Below are 17,252 nucleotides of genomic sequence, written 5' to 3'. Positions count from 1 at the left end.
TTCTCAACAGTGTTGATGAGCATGTCTACACCAATGCTCATTGGCATCTTGTGTTTTGTGAAAAACTTTTCCATGGCTAGACAAAACATATTTGCAACTAAGGTTATAATATTCACAGATACATAATCATGGAATAGGCATCCTTTAGATTTATTTTTGGTGCTGTTACTTTTCTTTTCAAGCCAAACACTGTTAGGAACTCGAACTTTTGGTTCAGCAATGAAAATGTAAAGAAAATATACAAATGGTAGCTTGCATTGAGGGCTTGCATGCATTTTTCACAGGCTATATTGTCATTTCTGCCATCTTTGTGGCCCCTGGTATGGTGATTTCAGTGGTAACATTTTTGCATTTTGCCTGTCAGTGGCATATTATTATTTTATTTTAAAGCTGTAGGTAGGTCAAAACTACAAATATATATATATTTTAATTTTGCTCTCTAGACCTGATAAAAAGGGAAGTGCTATCCACAGAGCAAGGTGTGAGTGATTCTGCCAGACATTAGAGCCATCCATGATTTGCATCCTTCCGTATCTCTTTGGGAGAGCACTCTTTTCACGTCTCTGTGCAGTTTGCAGTTTTTGAAGGGCATGCTAATAAAGGTGCACTCTAAGGAAGATAAGGAAAGGTCAACTAGTGCTTCTTAACTAGTTTTAAAAAACTTCTGACTTCTACAACTGTGTAGGTATGTGCACAGACATAATTGTTAAGGGCTTACCCTACAACGTAGTCAAAAATAATGTGCTTTTCTCTAGCACTGGCCTTTTAAAATGTCAGTAACTTTGTTAATTCCAAACCAATTAGTTTCACACTTTTCAAAGCATAAACTCACAGTAGTCATATGTATCTCTGTATTGGGATACAATAAAAAAACATAAAAATGTATATATGCTTGCATATATACACCTGCACACATTTACTCATTATTTTCAGTTCCAGGTATGATGCCATTGGTCTCACTACTTTGACTTAATGTATGCAAGATTGGTCACTGTTAAATGCTGTTAAATTTAAAAAGATAAGTCAGACAGGGATCCTGACCTTAGAAAGATTCTAAGTAAAATACATATGCGGATCAAAAGGTAATACTGTGATACTGTGATAAGGTGATACTGTGGCTGACAAGTATTTTCACTTTGAATATTCAGAAAATACTCTTTAGGATCTAAAAATTATGACCTTACTGTTTTGAAAAATCCCCAAGTCCTGAGTTTACATGGCCATCCTCTGGGTGTGATTTTGTGTTAGAAAAAAGACAAAAATCTCTGCTCTCAAGGTACTCAGAAGCCAATAAGCTACACTGTCTTACTTTCTATAGATTCAAAATCATGAGGTTACTAAGGTAGAGAAGTAATTTTTATTCTTATCTGCCTGTGCTGAATCTCGCTGGTTTGATTTGCTTTTCTCCTTCTTAATTTCTCAGAGTTAGAATACCATTGTATCCAGTAGTTTAAATATTTTCTATTCTCATAATAAGGAAGTAGACCATCTTTATTGGGGTTGGGGGTAAAGTGCTCATAGGTATTCACTCTACAAAAAGGACATCAAGTGGAAGGTTCTTGCTTCTGTTAGTCTGTGTAATAATGGCTTCCTCCAGCCAGTGAACAGTACTAATCTTTGATATCATTGCCTATCAAAAGCCTATGGCTTTTGATGTAGCGATATCAAATTGAACTTGGGCCTTATTTTGACATAGTGGGAGTCTTTCTTCCTCCTTCCTTCCTCCTTTCCTTCCTCCCTCCCGCCTCCTTTCTTCTTTCTTTCTTTATCTCTTTTATGTTTCTTTGTTTTTTGGCTAAGCAATGATTAAATGGATGAGGTGTTCATGTTCATCTTTCATAGGATCTGGAGATTTCAATACACTATGCATGAACAACAGCAGAATGTTCTTGATCACTATTATTAAAAACTCATGGATTACTATGTAAGGGCAGAGATCGCAGTTCTTTACAAATTAATATAGGGGCTTGATATAATTCTCCTCCAAAATCTCAATATGATTATCTGAACCTTGACAAAATCATACTAAAATTTACCTAGAAGAAAGAAAAAGCAAGAAACACTAAGAAAATATTGATAAAAAAAGTAATGGATAGGAATTAAAAGGTACATTAATTCAATGGTTAAAAACTGTAAATCAGTCAGTCTAATTTATGTGTATGTATGTGAAATTTTAATAAACATGTATTTGGATATAATATTCAAATAGCTGTCCGTCCATCTCCCTATCTACTACCTAAATCCCAATTCTAATAATCAAATTTATCTCTGTTCATCTATTTATACTTTATGTATATTTGGAAAATTTAACAAAATATATTCAGGGTCCATATAAAACAACCTAAGAATTTTATTGAGTGGTATAAAACATTATTATTATTTTGTCCTTATGTGGGAAAAGTCTTTTAAGACAATATAAATTTATTTTATGCACTTTGTAGTGTACTGCTTAGCACATAAGTATTCAATGAATGTTTCCTAAATCAATGAATATAAAAAAGTTTGTGGCATTTTGTAATCAGTTATTAAAAGCCTAGATCAGCATGAGATATACTCTAAATCAGTATTAATTTATCACAAGTAATTGTCACTATAATTGGGGAAAACATTTTATCTTGGTTACCTGATAAGAATATATTTAGAGGAGATAGGGAAATATGGATGAGGAAAAACCTTGAAGTCTGCAACATTATGTTGGTGAATGAATAGGAAGAAAAAATCTATCAGAAAATAGTAGCTTGGGAACAGATAAGGAATCATCTATGTTCAGATCCTGGATTAGATACTTTTATATATTCTTACTGTAGGGCAATGTAAACTAGGAATAATCTGGCATACCAGGCATTATTTTCAAAGCAATAGGAAATTAAGAAGAAATGCAGTTTTTTTAAAAAAGGATTTTATAGGGGCGCCTGGGTGGCTCAGTGGTTTGGGCTGCTGCCTTCGGCTCGGGTCATGATCTCAGGGTCCTGGGATCGAGCCCCGCATCGGGCTCCCTGCTCCGCAGGAAGCCTGCTTCCCCCCCCCCCCCCTCTGCCTGCCTCTCTGCCTACTTGTGATCTCTGTCTGTCAAATAAATAAATAAAATCTTAAAAAAAAAAAGGGATTTTATTTATTTATTTGATAGAGAGCATGAGTAGGCAGCGCAGCAGGCAGAAGGAGAGGGAGAAGCAGTCTCTCTGCTGAGCAGGGAGCCCGATGTGGGACTCCATCCCAGGAACCTGGGATCATGACCTAAGCTGAAGGCAGACACTTAACTGACTGAGCCACTCAGGCACTCAGGCAGATGCTTAACTGACTGAGCCACTCAGGCACTCTAAACTGTATCTGTTAGATTTCTAAGAGAGAGAGAAACCTATCTTGAGATTTAAAGACTGTTCCCCCGGTATATGATTCATCAAAGTCCTTTCCAACATAATTACTCATGAATTTGGGAAGTCAGCTGCGATTTATTCCCAGGAATCAATTAGTGCTTTTCTTGCTAGATTGATCCCTAGTGCGTTTCTGATCACTATGCCTGGAGTTGGACCAGTGATGCAGAGTACATTCATTATTCATTCACATATTCCTTCAATAAATATTTATGAAGTGCCTACTAAGTGGCATAATAGTGCAAGGAGCTACTAATGTAACAGGAGAAAAGACCTGGTTTCTGCTCACTCAAGAAGAGACAATGGAAAGTATGGGGGACACATTTTGGTGTGTTTGAAGAATGGTGTAAGGGTGACAAGGTAGCTGGAGAAGTTGTGTGTAGATCAAAAACGTGAATACTACATAAAATATAAGTCATGATAAGGAGTTGAGACTGCTCCTGAAAGAAATATGGCTCCGTTGGAGGTTTTTAAGCAATGGAAGAATATGGTCGTTTTTCATTTTAGAAAGACCACTTTGTCTAGAGTGCTAAGGAGATTGGAGGCTTTTTGCAGTAATTCGGACAGGAGAGGCTACAGGTTTTAAAGGGCCTACGGGTTATATGTTTTGGGATTCTCTTTAAGAAGAAGAATACAAAATTTTAATACAAAATTAGATACAGGGTTCTAAAAGGGACCTTAGGACTCACAGGTTCTCCTCTAGATTCATCTCTAGATCCAGAGACGTGATTTCGGTGGTTTGAACAATGGTAGTGTTAGTGGAGATGAGGAGAAATGAATAATAAGGAAATTTGAAAGGCTTGTGTTTAGATGAGCAAGACCCAAAGAGGGTATGATCGAAGATGACACTTTTCTGGCTTCAGCAGTTAATTGGGTAGATAGAGGATCTGTTCACAGTGATAGGAAACAGATAGAAGTAGATTTGGGTGGCAATATGATGATTTTCGATAAGTGTGATAACCCATGTCATGTTGAAGGGATTATATAACATTTGGGTGTGAAGGTCGAGATAGTTAAAATTATCCTGCTTCTGATGTGCCTCAATTAATTTTGGCAACTTATGTGTTCAGCAACCCGAGGATGAATACAATGCCTAATCAACCATGGTTTTCAAAAGTAGATGTAGACTCATACCTGCATAGCAAATAGTAAAATGATCATTGCCTTGCAACACTATTGTCTAGGTCTGAAAACTAATGTTGGGTTATGTAGGACTCTTGCTGTTTTTCTCACCTTTAATGTGTTGCCTTTCAGCATGATTTTTTCTTGGTCCCTAGCACTATAATATTGGGACAAATCCTGCTTAGTGAGCAGGTTACCCGGAAGGCTTTCAGTTCTCTGGGGATGATGAATTCTTGGTTGTGTGTGTAGGGTTTCTCTAATGTAGGTCAGGATCTGAGCTTCCTTTGATTGTTAATCCATAGTCTTGAACTGATTATGCAACCCACTGAGGACCTGCTAAATATAATGTTTTAAAGTTCAACAGCAAATTTCCTTCCCATTGTCCTGGAACTTGAAAATGGCTGAACAAATTTTTCTTACACTTTTCATGAAAATAAAGAAAAATATGCTTCCAAAGAATATAAAAATTATCCTACTAGGAAACTTTTAGACAGTTATCAAATGACTTAATACAAGGGATAATAATAGAGAGTGTTTTGCAACCTAAAATACAGCATTTTCTACTATGAACACTGTAATTACTATTTACAGCTAGATTATAGGGAAATCTGTGGGTGTCACAGAATTCAGTTTCAGAATTATGGAAACTCTGTTTGCATAATTAAAGGGCTAGTTAGTAAATTCCCTCCTATTTTCTAACCTATTTAAGCAGATCATATATGTGCCAATATTTCCTTGCTAACTATGGTGAAAGAGACAACCAACTTTAAATCTTCTATTGCTGAATAATACCCATAATAACTATGTATAATATATGGTTCATAATTAGTGAATATGCTGAGGTTTTTTAAGAAGTGCATTAGATATGGCATAGATACAAATTTCTGCTTCATTAAATGACTTTATAGACTATATTTTGCTGCTTTTGCATATGCAATTTTTCCCCTGTTTGATAGCAGGATTACTTTGCAGCTTAATGAGAATACCTTTTTTTTTTTTTTTCCATTGGAACCTTTTCTGAAGTTTTACTGAAGCTCTCAGTGACCTATTTCTAATGATTTTAGAGCTCTAAAATTTTCTCTCCCTTATAAGTAGCTTTAACTTATGTTTGATTAGTGGCTTTGGAAGTAGATTCACAATCTAATTTTAGGAAGAAACTCTTTTTCTTATAGGAGAAACAAATTCAAAAATAACCTGGCACATCACAGGATGCCTATGAATTATGGAAATGGCTCACATTCCCATACTATTTAATTTATTAGGTGAAGAGAGGGTGAAAGTCAGAGATGGTTCCCTCTTAGTTGCATTCTGTTCTCAGTTGTAGTTGTGCAGGAAAATTCCTCTTTAATATCGTCTTTAATAAACTCTGAGAACTCAGAGGACTAAGTTCACTGATGGGTCTGGGAAATAATTGTAATGCAATGTAAAGTGCTCTAATTTTCTAGTCCTGTAGAAGCGCAGCTGAGATGCTGGTATTGGGTGTTTGTGGAATGGGTGGGAAAGTTTGCGGGGCATTTAAGTGCCCCATTAGTCAAGAAGTTTAAAATTCTTATTTGGAACTTGAATAGCTATGACTTAAACATCAAGAAATATTGTGATGATTGAGTTGGTCCCTGGAAAGTGAACAGGGTTTCAGTCACCACACGAACAGAAGAAGGCTATCCAACTAAGAGTAAGGGTCAGAGGCATTCATTCATATTATCATTTTTTTCCCCCAGGTAGAGGTAATTTTTATTTTAACTTCAAAGAAACATGTACACTTTATAAAATGGAAACAATTTAAAAATATGTAAAGTAAAAAGCAAATATCCACTTTCTGTTCTTTGTTTTCCTTCGTATCCCTAACCCTATTCATACTTTACCCTGCATATTTGATGTCAGTTCTCTAAAAGCTTTTCTACCATTTATATATTTTTGCGTGTGATTAGCTTCTTTGTTATGTAACTTGCACCACTAAATATGCCTTATAAACCCTTCATGTTAACACTCTTCAGTCGACCCTACTTAAGAGCGGCCTATCATTCTAGTATGAATATACCATACTTTATTTAACCATTACCACATAGAGCCTGTTCGTAGTTTTTCACATTATAATGAACATCTATATCCATAGTCTCATTTATTCCCCTAACATCCTGCCCCACCGTATTCCTTCCTTCCTTCCCATCTTTCTAAGCTATATCTTTGTACTCGTGTGATTTCATAGGCTAGACCTTGAAAGTAGAATTGTTAGGTCAATATTTTTTTTAAACATTTTATTTATTTATTTGATAGAGATCACAAGTAGGCAGAGAGAGAGAGAGGAGGAAGCAGGCTCCCAGGAGAGCAGAGAGCCTGATGTGGGGCTAGATCCCAGGATGCTGGGATCATCAAGCCAAAGGCAGAGGCTTTAACCCACTGAGCCACCCAGGCCCCCTGTTAGGTCAATTTAAATATTGATATGCAGTTTCAAATTTCTCTCCCCAAAACTGTACCAGCCTACACTTCCACCAAGAATGTAATGGTGTTTATTTAATCATTAACCCCGGATATGGTATTGCCTGTTTGGTTAGATAAAATGACAAAATATCTTTATATTTTTTTGTTTTCGTTGTTCCTGAAATGGTGGGCTTGAACATCTTTTCACATATTTCTTGATCCAATGGAGTTCCTGTATTTTGTTGCTGTTGATTTTTATAATGAATTGTTTTTTTTTAAAAAAAAATAATTATAAGATCTTCATCCAGTTGGGGTATTATATTTTTGTCTGTTATATGTTTTGCAAATATTTCTTCCAAGAGTACCACTTATTTTTTAAAATTTGTCTTTTGTGACAGAAAAATTTTGAATTTTTATGTAGTCAAATCTGTCATTCTTTTTATGTGTGTATGTGGTTTCTGCATTATGTCTCTTGCCTAAGAAGGACTTTGCCAGATCAAACTATAAAAATATTCTTTTAAATCTCTGTTGGTACTCTCATAGGTTTTTTACATTAGATTTTTATGACTTACAAAATTTAATTTTGCATAAGATGTTGGTTATGGCTCAGATTCCTGGGCGATCACACATTTATTTCATCTCTCCATTTGCATAGTTAGATTCTGTTTCCTACCCTTCTGTGCAGCTGTGTGAGGCCATCTGCCTGAATTGCAGCCAGTAGAATGAGAGCAGAGTGATGTGCACCATTCCCAGTTTTGGGGCATGATAACCTTTCAAGAGAGATCCTCTTCTAAAATGAACTTGTAGGCCATTTGTTAAAGTCGGTGAAGTCAAATCTGGAAAGTGTTTAAATCTGATATTACCACTTAGAGGAAAGCCACTCACTGAACAGAAGCATCCCTTTTGGACTCTGTGTCCAGCAAGAAATTCTTCTTTCTTTCTTGAGATGTTTCTTTCTTCTTTCTATAGATTTAAGCCACTGAGATTTTAGAATTTATCTTTTATGAAAGCTCTATGATCAACACACAGAATAAGAACATGACTTAACTTTTCCCTATAAGGTCAATGGTTCCAGTCTACTTTATTCAGCAATCTATCCTTGATTCTCTAATTTGAAATTCTATCTTTAGCGTATTCTCAATTTACATAGTTATAGGAATAATTCTGACCTCTATTTTGTTTTATGGAGCTACTTGGATATTCCTGAAATAATACCATAATATTTGTGGTATTAATAATTACAATCTGTAATTGTAATTACAATCTGTAATTGTTAATACCATAAAATATTACATAATTTGTATTAACAATTACAGCTTGTAATTGTTCTTGGCATCTGGTAGCATAGTGATCTTTAAAAATTTAAGTATGTCTTATTCCTTTAAACTCTGTCCATGAATCTTAGGATAAAGTACAACACCTCTGTTGTGGTCTATAAAGCCCTGGATGATTTTTACCCGTATGCTTTTTTTCTTGTTGTTCACTAAGCCTCAGCAGCTTCAGTTTTCTTGAAAATGCAAAGTATCTTACCACCTCTGGACCTTCACAAATGTTTTGTCTGAATGAGATCCTATTCATTTTCTATGTCTCAGATCTAAGAATGATTCTTCGGAAGAGATTTTTGCTGACCTTTTATCAAACAATAGTCAATAATTAAACAGTTTCAAGGCATCTTGGATTGTAGTTATTATAATTTAAATACTTATTTGTGGTTTCATTATTTTAATATTTTCTCCTTTTCTGGATTTAAAATCCATGAGGTCAGAATAGTGTTTTTCATTTATTATGTATCCTCAATACCTAGCATAATACTTGACACTTACTGGATACTTCATAAATAGTTGTTGAATAACTTAAGAATATGAGGGATAATTTGACAAACATGTCCAAACATTATAGGTTTATGACTGGGACTGGTTTCAGTATATCCAGGTAAACTCTTGCTCCCCTATGACTTTTGTCTATTATGTAGACAGAGGGAAGTCATTACTGATTTCACTGAGACATGAACACATTCCTAAATATACACAATTTAAGGACATAAATCACTTGGAAGACAGAGACTTGACTTGGAGGATTTTTTTTTTCTTTCATTATTTGATCTACAGATGAATCTATTCTTCACTGGCATAACATGAGTTTCATCAGGTCATAACAAGATGGTGAAAATCAAAGTTCTTTTAGCAACCATGGAGGCATTGATTGTACTTATGTTGTATGCAAAGTAAGTATGAAATTTAATGGAACTTTGAAGAGTATGCCTTATAAATAAATACTTCTATGTTGTCCAAATACTATTTTATTAACTACAGGCCTCTTCAAGGCCAAAAGTGATATTGTATACAAGTTCTGTACAGAACTGAGAACCTTTTCTACTTAGGGGAACTGACTGTCTCTAGCTCCTATATATCTCTGCATCACTCAGGGTATTGGGAGCAAATAGTTCACTCAGATAGTATTACTGAAGAGTCGTTTATAGGAGACTATTGAAATGGTGTGGGCAGAATTAAATGAAACTATTAAGGTATAGTGAGGTGCCCCAAGCTTAGTAATAATAGGGTCCTGTTACCAGCCCCACACATGAGGGGATAAGGTAGAAAAAATTTATTGGAACTAATAGACTGGGTCACCTGCTGACAGGAGCCATGCCTTTGGTGGAAGGACATAACTAACCTGTGGTAATGTGGCAGAAATAAAGCTAGGGGAATAAATTCCTCCTCTCATTTTCTTTTACTCTATGATTTTCTGCTGGAATCTTTCATTAGTTGAATTCAACTAGAAGCTGCATAGGAAGGTAGCTTCTTGATGTCATTAATAGAGGCCATAAAAATCTTGGGACCTTAAAGTAAGGTGATGAAGGGTAGACAGAGGATTTGGAGGACGAACAGAGACTGTCTACTGTGCTCTGATGTATCTACAATTTTTTAATATACATATAGAGTGAATATTAACTTCACATATTTTCAAGTTCCAAATCAGTACCTCCAGCACCATTTGAAGAAACTTGATTTTCCCTATTACTTTCTGAATCCATTTAGATTATTATAGCTCCATTTAAATTATGATAGGGTCTGTTATGGGATATGTGTTCTGAGTTATGTTCTTCACTGTTTATAGTAGTTTCATAAAATGCTTACTGTTTGATTTGATAGTCTTTTTCTTACTATATTTTTTAGAGTTAATAGTTTCTTTTAGCATTTGTGGATTCAATCAAAATTTTAATATAGACCTAGACCACTAAAAGCATCCAAGCTATATGGGAAAAAAGACCATGTTTCTCCCATTACATAACACTTTTCAGAAACGTGTGGAATACAGTCTCTTGTATGTTATAAGCATACATAAAGAGTAAAGGATGGCTGAATAAATTAATATAAATTTATTTAACAATATACTGAAGTAAATATGTTCTAAAAGAATAGAATAATGGAGTATGTGCTATGGCTAAGACTTGAAGACATTTATTTTTTTATTTTTTAATTTAATTTTATATTTTTCAGTATTCCAGGATTCATTGTTTATGCACCACACTCAGTGCTCCATGCAATACATGCTCCTCTTTTTTTTTTTTTTTAAGATTTTTATTTATTTGACAGAGATCACAAGTAGGCAGAGAGGCAGGCAGAGAGAGAGAGAGAGGAGGAAGCAGGCTCCCTGCTGAGCAGAGAGCCCGATGCGGGGCTCGATCCCAGGACCTCGGGATCATGACCTGAACCGAAGGCAGAGGCTTTAACCCACTGAGCCACCCAGGTGCCCCAATACATGCTCCTCTTAATACCCACCACCAGGCTTACCCACCCCCCCACCCCCCTCACCTCCAAAACCCTCAGTTTCTTTCTCAGAGTCCACAGTCTCTCATGGTTTGTCTCCTCCTCTGATTCCCCCCAATTCATTTTTCCTTTCCTTTTCCTAATATCCTCCATGTTATGCTCCACAAGGTAAGTGAAACCATATGATAATTGACTTTCTCTACTTGAGTTATTTTACTCAGCATAATCTCCTCCAGTCCCGTCCATGTTGATACAAATGTTGGATATTCACCCTTTCTGATGGAGGTATAATATTCCATCGCATATATGGACCACATCTTCTTTATCCATTCAAGGTTTGAAGACATTTAATGACATTTATTTAAATAGTAAAAGACAGATTTGTATTTCCAAATACCAGGAAAAATAGATTTCATGTGAATAGGAAAGACAAAACACAGAATAATATTGGTCAATTTGATATTATTAAAGGAATCATGCAAAAGATTCTCACCAGAATCCAACAGTATTAAAGGACAAAGATAAGTGGAATCCTGTGTATGAGTATAAGGGTTTTCCAAGGTGTTTGAGGGCTTCCCTGCACATAGCATCAAAGAAGATTTAGTTACTAGGTACATGGTTTAGGTACTAGATACATGGTTTAGGTACTAGGTACATGGTTTAGGAAGGATCCTAACTGTTCAGGATGGGAGGCGAAGACTTGAAGTCTCTATCTCATCTGTCTAGGGCATTTCTATCTCCCCCCAACTATTTCTCATACTGAATTGTTTTTATTATTCACTATTAAAAATTTAGCTCTGATGTATACCTCTTACAAAAAGGTTTTATTTTAAAAGTTCTTTCCTCATTTGCATTTTGGGTCTTCAATGTGTCTGCAAATCCCTGGGTTAGTGGCATCATCATAATTGTTGTCATCATCATCTGATCCCACTAGTTATTTAAATTATTATGCACCAGGAATTTTGCAAGTGATTGATAAAGATTATCTCAATTCTTTCAGTGAAATAGGTGGTAAAATTATAAGTATTCCTAATCTAGAGATGCAGGTAAGTATCCTCTTTGGAATCTTTTTAATATAACTTGTTTGCCTCTCTAAACAGTGTGCTCATCGAAGGCTTAGACAGTATCTTTTATCTTCTATCGCTGTAACTCTGGCACTAAGAATAGTTACCAGTACAGCTAGCCATACTCCAAATTTCTGAATGAATGCTGGTTGAATCTATGTTGATTTAATTTTAAGATGTGACTCTGGTATGATCAATTAAAAATAAAGTGGCACTTCGATTCTTATGGTGCAAAGCTAGCACATTTCTGGAATAATAACTTATTTTATTAATTTTACTAAAATATTTGTCAAATTAAGATAAAAGTCCCCTTAGGTTTTAGTTCAAGGTTCTGAATGTGTGTTAAATTCAAATTGGATGAAAGAAAGATAATCATAGATTTCTGCTATTGAAGAAAATGGGATAGAAGACTTCTTGGCAAAATAGTCACAGTTTTTCAACTTGCAAATTAAATTATAGTGTAGATTTGCTATCGTGCCCCCATTAACTTCTTGCCCTTTTTAGCATTCTGAGCCCCTGGAGATCAGATTTCCTCTGGCCCGTGTAACAGGCTATTGATCACCCTTTCTGCCTTACCACCCTTGCTTCTCAGTACAAATTGGTCAGTGTCAATTGGAGGGGGAAGATAATTAATTTGTACTCACATTAAAATTAGATGTGTTCAGAAAGAAGGCAATCACCTGAGCTTGGATCCCTAGCTCTACCAATTTTAGGATGTGAATTCCTGAGCTAACATTCTAAAGTAGTAGAAGAGTATGTAAATGTATTTTTTTTTGTACATCTGTGCCTACTTGGGTAAAAGATTGGAAGGTACCCTAAAACAAATTCTAATGGTGATCTTTCTAAAGTTTTACAGTTTTAATCACATTGTGTCTCAAAGTTGAAATTAGAGTATACTCTTAAAATATTGGAAACTTCTTCAAAATCAAGGAAATTGTGCATATGAGATGTGAGATGACACCAAAATAAGTCTTTCATATTATGACTATATTATGTTATTTTCCTTTCAATATCTAAATGTAGATGTTATGTTCATATGTCACTTACTTTTTATATAGCCTTGAGAACGTCACTACTTTAGAATCAAAGACGTCATTATGAGATAAAGTGGAAATCATGAAGCTGTTCATAGTATATTTATAAACAAGTGTTTTTCTCTACCACTAAGAGTTCTACTTTCACGCTAAATAATGTATTTGAGGCACTGAGTCAGTAATCTCCCTAAGCAGAGTGACAGGAACCTCCAAGAGATAGGCAAGGCCATTCCACTTCTCTACTGGCCTTCCAGAATGCTTGTCACTTAACGTAATTCAGATAAATTAGCACGCAATAAAGCTTGCAAGGGAAGTTATATTCATTCCCAACACTGGAGAGAAGTGAATATTTACAATTTTTCCAGTCAGTTTACTTAATTCATTCTGTTGCCTCAATGAAAACATTTTAAAGGGTAATGGATGTATTACTATTCCCCAGAACTCAGTAGCAATCCCCTAAACATTAAGCTTGTGCTAAGTCCCTAATGTTTGAAATACTCCCTAAGAGTGATATGGGGGAGAAGTTGGGCTCATTATTGAAAACAGTAACTTGTGTATCCAGAGTCCTCTAGTGTTTTGGTCTTATATCTAAGTTATGTTTGTCTCAGCAAATTCTTGGTCAAATGACCTTTCTGTTTCTCCACTAATATGAATAGCAAAGGTGTAATATTGGTCAGTCCTTTTAAAAGAGAAGAAAATACAATGGATAGATGAATTTGTCTTAGATGAGTGGCTTACTAATTTAGAGTAAAAGATATTCTATAACTTTTCCATTGTGGACACTCGTAGATTACTTAAAATGTGCTTGAAAAAACACAATTTTAAACATGAAACAACTTGTATTAAGATCTGAATCAGCTCGGGTGACCTTCAGGAATCAATTACTTCAGGTCAGATTTCTCCCTAGATATGATTTAAAAAATCTGCATATAAAGGCAAATTCAATCACTAATACAGATATTTTTTAATTATATAAGTCAATTCAAAAATAGTCATTGAGCACTGCTGTGTGCCAGATACTTTGAGTGTAATTTTAATAAAGAAAACTTGGTGTCTGACCTTAGGCATTATTATTCAAGTACACAAGCTGGATAAATCTTACTTGAAAAAGAGTATTCTAGATAAGTCTTTTTTTTTTTTTTTTTTTAATAGGAGATTCAGGTACAGAAGGAAGCTTATGAAGAGACTGTTGTTGGCCTTATGGCTGCCAGAAAGGAGAAAAATAAGTAGAGATTTTGTTCAATGTTCTTATGATAGATGAATTGGGTTTGAGTATACTAACATTATATGAATTTAGCCTGTCTGAGAAATACTGGATGGCACATTCTGATCAACTGAATAAATAGCAATGTTGGGGCACCTGGGTGGCTCAGTTGTTAAGTGTCTGCCTTCAGCTCAGGTCATGATCCCAGCGTCCTGGGATCAAGTCCCACGTCAGGTTCCCTGCTTGGTGGGAAGCCTGCTTCTCCCTCTCCCGCTCCCCATGCTTATGTTCCCTCTCTTGCTGTGTCTCTTTCTGTCAAATAAATAAATAAAATCTTAAAAAAAATAAGTAGCAGTCCTATAAAGAGGTCCTTTGGCTTGATGTGATGATTTCATTTTCTTTTTTTTCTTAATTTCTTTTTCTTTTTAAAAATTTAATTAATTAATTAATTAATTAATTAAATTTCTTTTCAGTGTAACAGAATTCATTGTTTATGCACCACACCCAGTGCTCCATGCAATACATGCCCTCCATAATACCCACCACCAGGCTCTCCCACCCACACCCCTTCAAAACCCTCAGATTGTTTTTCAGAGTCCATGGTCTCTCATGCTTCATCTCCCCTTCCAATTTCCCTCAACTTCCTTCTCCTCCCCATCTCCCCATGTCCTCCATGTTATTTGTTATGCTCCACAAATAAGTGAAACCATATAATAATTGACTCTCTCTGCTTGACTTATTTCACTCAGCATAATCTCTTCCAATCCCGTCCATGTTGCCATAAAAGTTGGGTATTCATCCTTTCTGAATGAGGCATAACACTCCATAGTATATATGGACCACATCTTCCTTATTCATTCATCCATTGAAGGGCATCTTGATTCTTTCCAGTGTGGCAACCGTGGCCATTGTTACTATGAACATTGGGGTACAGATGGCCCTCTTTTCACTACATCTCTATCCTTGGGGTAAATACCCAGTAGTGCAATGGCAGGGTCATAGGGAAGCTCTATTTTTAATTTCTTAAGGAATCTCCACACTGTTTTCCAAAGTGGCTGCACCAACTTGCATTCCCACCAACAGTGTAACAGGGTTCCCCTTTCTCCACAACCTCTCCAACACACATTGTTTCCTGTTTTGTTAATTTTGGCCATTCTAACTGGTGTAAGGTGGTATCTCAATGTGGTTTTGATTTGAATCTCCCTGGTGGCTAGTGATGATGAACATTTTTTCATGTGTCTGATAGCCATTGGAGAAGTGTCTGTTCATGTCTTCTGCCCATTTTTTGACATGATTATCTGTTTTGTGTGTGTTGAGTTTGAGAAGTTCTTTATGGATCCTGGATATCAGCCTTTTGTCTGTACTGTCATTTGCAAATATCTTCTCCCATTCCGTGGGTTGCCTCTTTGTTTTGTTGACTGTTTCCTTTGCTGTGCAGAAGCTTTTGATCTTGATGAAGTCCCAAATGTTCATTTTTGCTTTTGTTTCCTTTGCCTTTGGAGACATATCTTGAAAGAAGTTGCTGAGGCTGATATTGAAGAGGTTACTGCCTATGTTCTCCTCTAGGATTCTGATGGATTCCTGTCTCATGTTGAGGTCTTTTATGATTTCATCTTCTTTGAACCATTGTCATCTTTTCTGTGGGGACAACATAGTCTGGCAGTGATAGGGTACGGCATGCTAAATGCTGTCATTGTTCCTAAATGTGGAGGTAAAGAAAATGCTTGTTTCAAAACTCATATGGAAAGATGTTTGCTTTCATGGTTTTCCAGGAAAGTCAACTGATAATTTGAAACTACCCAATCTGTGTAACTATTCTTTGAGTTGGGGCTTTCATGATGCTTCAGATAAACACATTAAACAATATGAAGCATCTCTAACCATTTGAATGCTAAAATGAGAAAGGTCAATATGTTTGTCTTATCCTTTAGGATGGTATAGGTTGGTATAGGTTGATAGAAAGTCCTTCTCAAAGCTGCCTTCTGGCAGTTTATTCTTGTTGATCAGTTCTTTGGCTAGCAATGTATTAAAATGACAATCCTAGAAGGCTGGAACTCAAGAGAAAAAAAAAGTATGTAAATCCAACAAATTAAGTAGAAGTTTAAATTACAGAAGAACTATTGATTTCTTGGATAAAATGGAGATGCATTTTTAAATGTCATAATCTATAAATCTGTGAGTCTGAACCCATTATGAAATGTATTAAGTGAATATTTATTTCTACACTTACAAATATACGTATCTCCAATTTTGTCATCTCTCTCTTTATCTGCAGCAGTAGGCAGAGTGTCTGGCCCATGGGAGTACTCAGTAAATGCTGAATGATTCGATGAACAAATGAAGAAATGAAGGAATGAATGAAGCCTGGTTTGATTTAAGCTTCTCTGAATTCCATATATAAATAAGATTAGTCTTTTCCTGCTAGAGGAAAGACCAATGAACACACTAATTAATTGAGGTTCTCTTTGTTTGCCAACTTTTTAATTAATTGAAGTCAGCATGATTCCTTGTCCCCCCAGTACCTTGAATAATCACTGCCATATAATAGTGCTAGTTACTTGTATGAGTGAATGAATGTTCTAGTGAGACTAGACATTTTCACCATTTCCATTCAGTACACTCTTAATTCTTATTTTCTTTTCTTTCTTTTTTTTTTTTTAAAGATTTTATTTATTTATTTGACAGAGAGAAATCACAAGTAGATGGAGAGGCAGGCAGAGAGAGAGAGAGATGGAAGCAGGCTCCCCGCTGAGCAGAGAGCCCGATGCAGGACTCGATCCCAGGACCCTGAGATCATGACCTGAGCCGAAGGCAGTGGCTTAACCCACTGAGCCACCCAAGCGCCCCCTCGCTTATTTTCTATATTAAAGTACCTCATTTAAAAAAAAATAATAATGTGGAGGAGGAGTCAGGATGGCGGAGAAGTAGCAGGCTGAGACTACTTCAGCTAGCAGGAGATCAGCTAGATAGCTTATCTAAAGATTGCAAACACCTGCAAATCCAACGGCAGATAGAAGAGAAGAAGAACAGCAATTCTAGAAACAGAAAAACAACCACTTTCTGAAAGGTAGGACTGGCGGAGAAGTGAATCCAAAGAAACGGGAAGATAGACCCCGAGGGGAGGGGCCGGCTCCCGGCAAGCGGCGGAGCAACAGAGCACAAAATCAGGACTTTTAAAAGTCTGTTCCACTGAGGGACATCGCTCCAGAGGCTAAACCGGGGCAAAGCTCACGCAGGGTCAGCGTGGCCTCAGGTTCCGCAGGGTCACA

Source organism: Mustela nigripes, chromosome 9, assembly GCF_022355385.1.
Source record: "Mustela nigripes isolate SB6536 chromosome 9, MUSNIG.SB6536, whole genome shotgun sequence".
Taxonomy (NCBI): domain Eukaryota; kingdom Metazoa; phylum Chordata; class Mammalia; order Carnivora; family Mustelidae; genus Mustela; species Mustela nigripes.
This window is presented reverse-complemented; position numbering follows the sequence as displayed.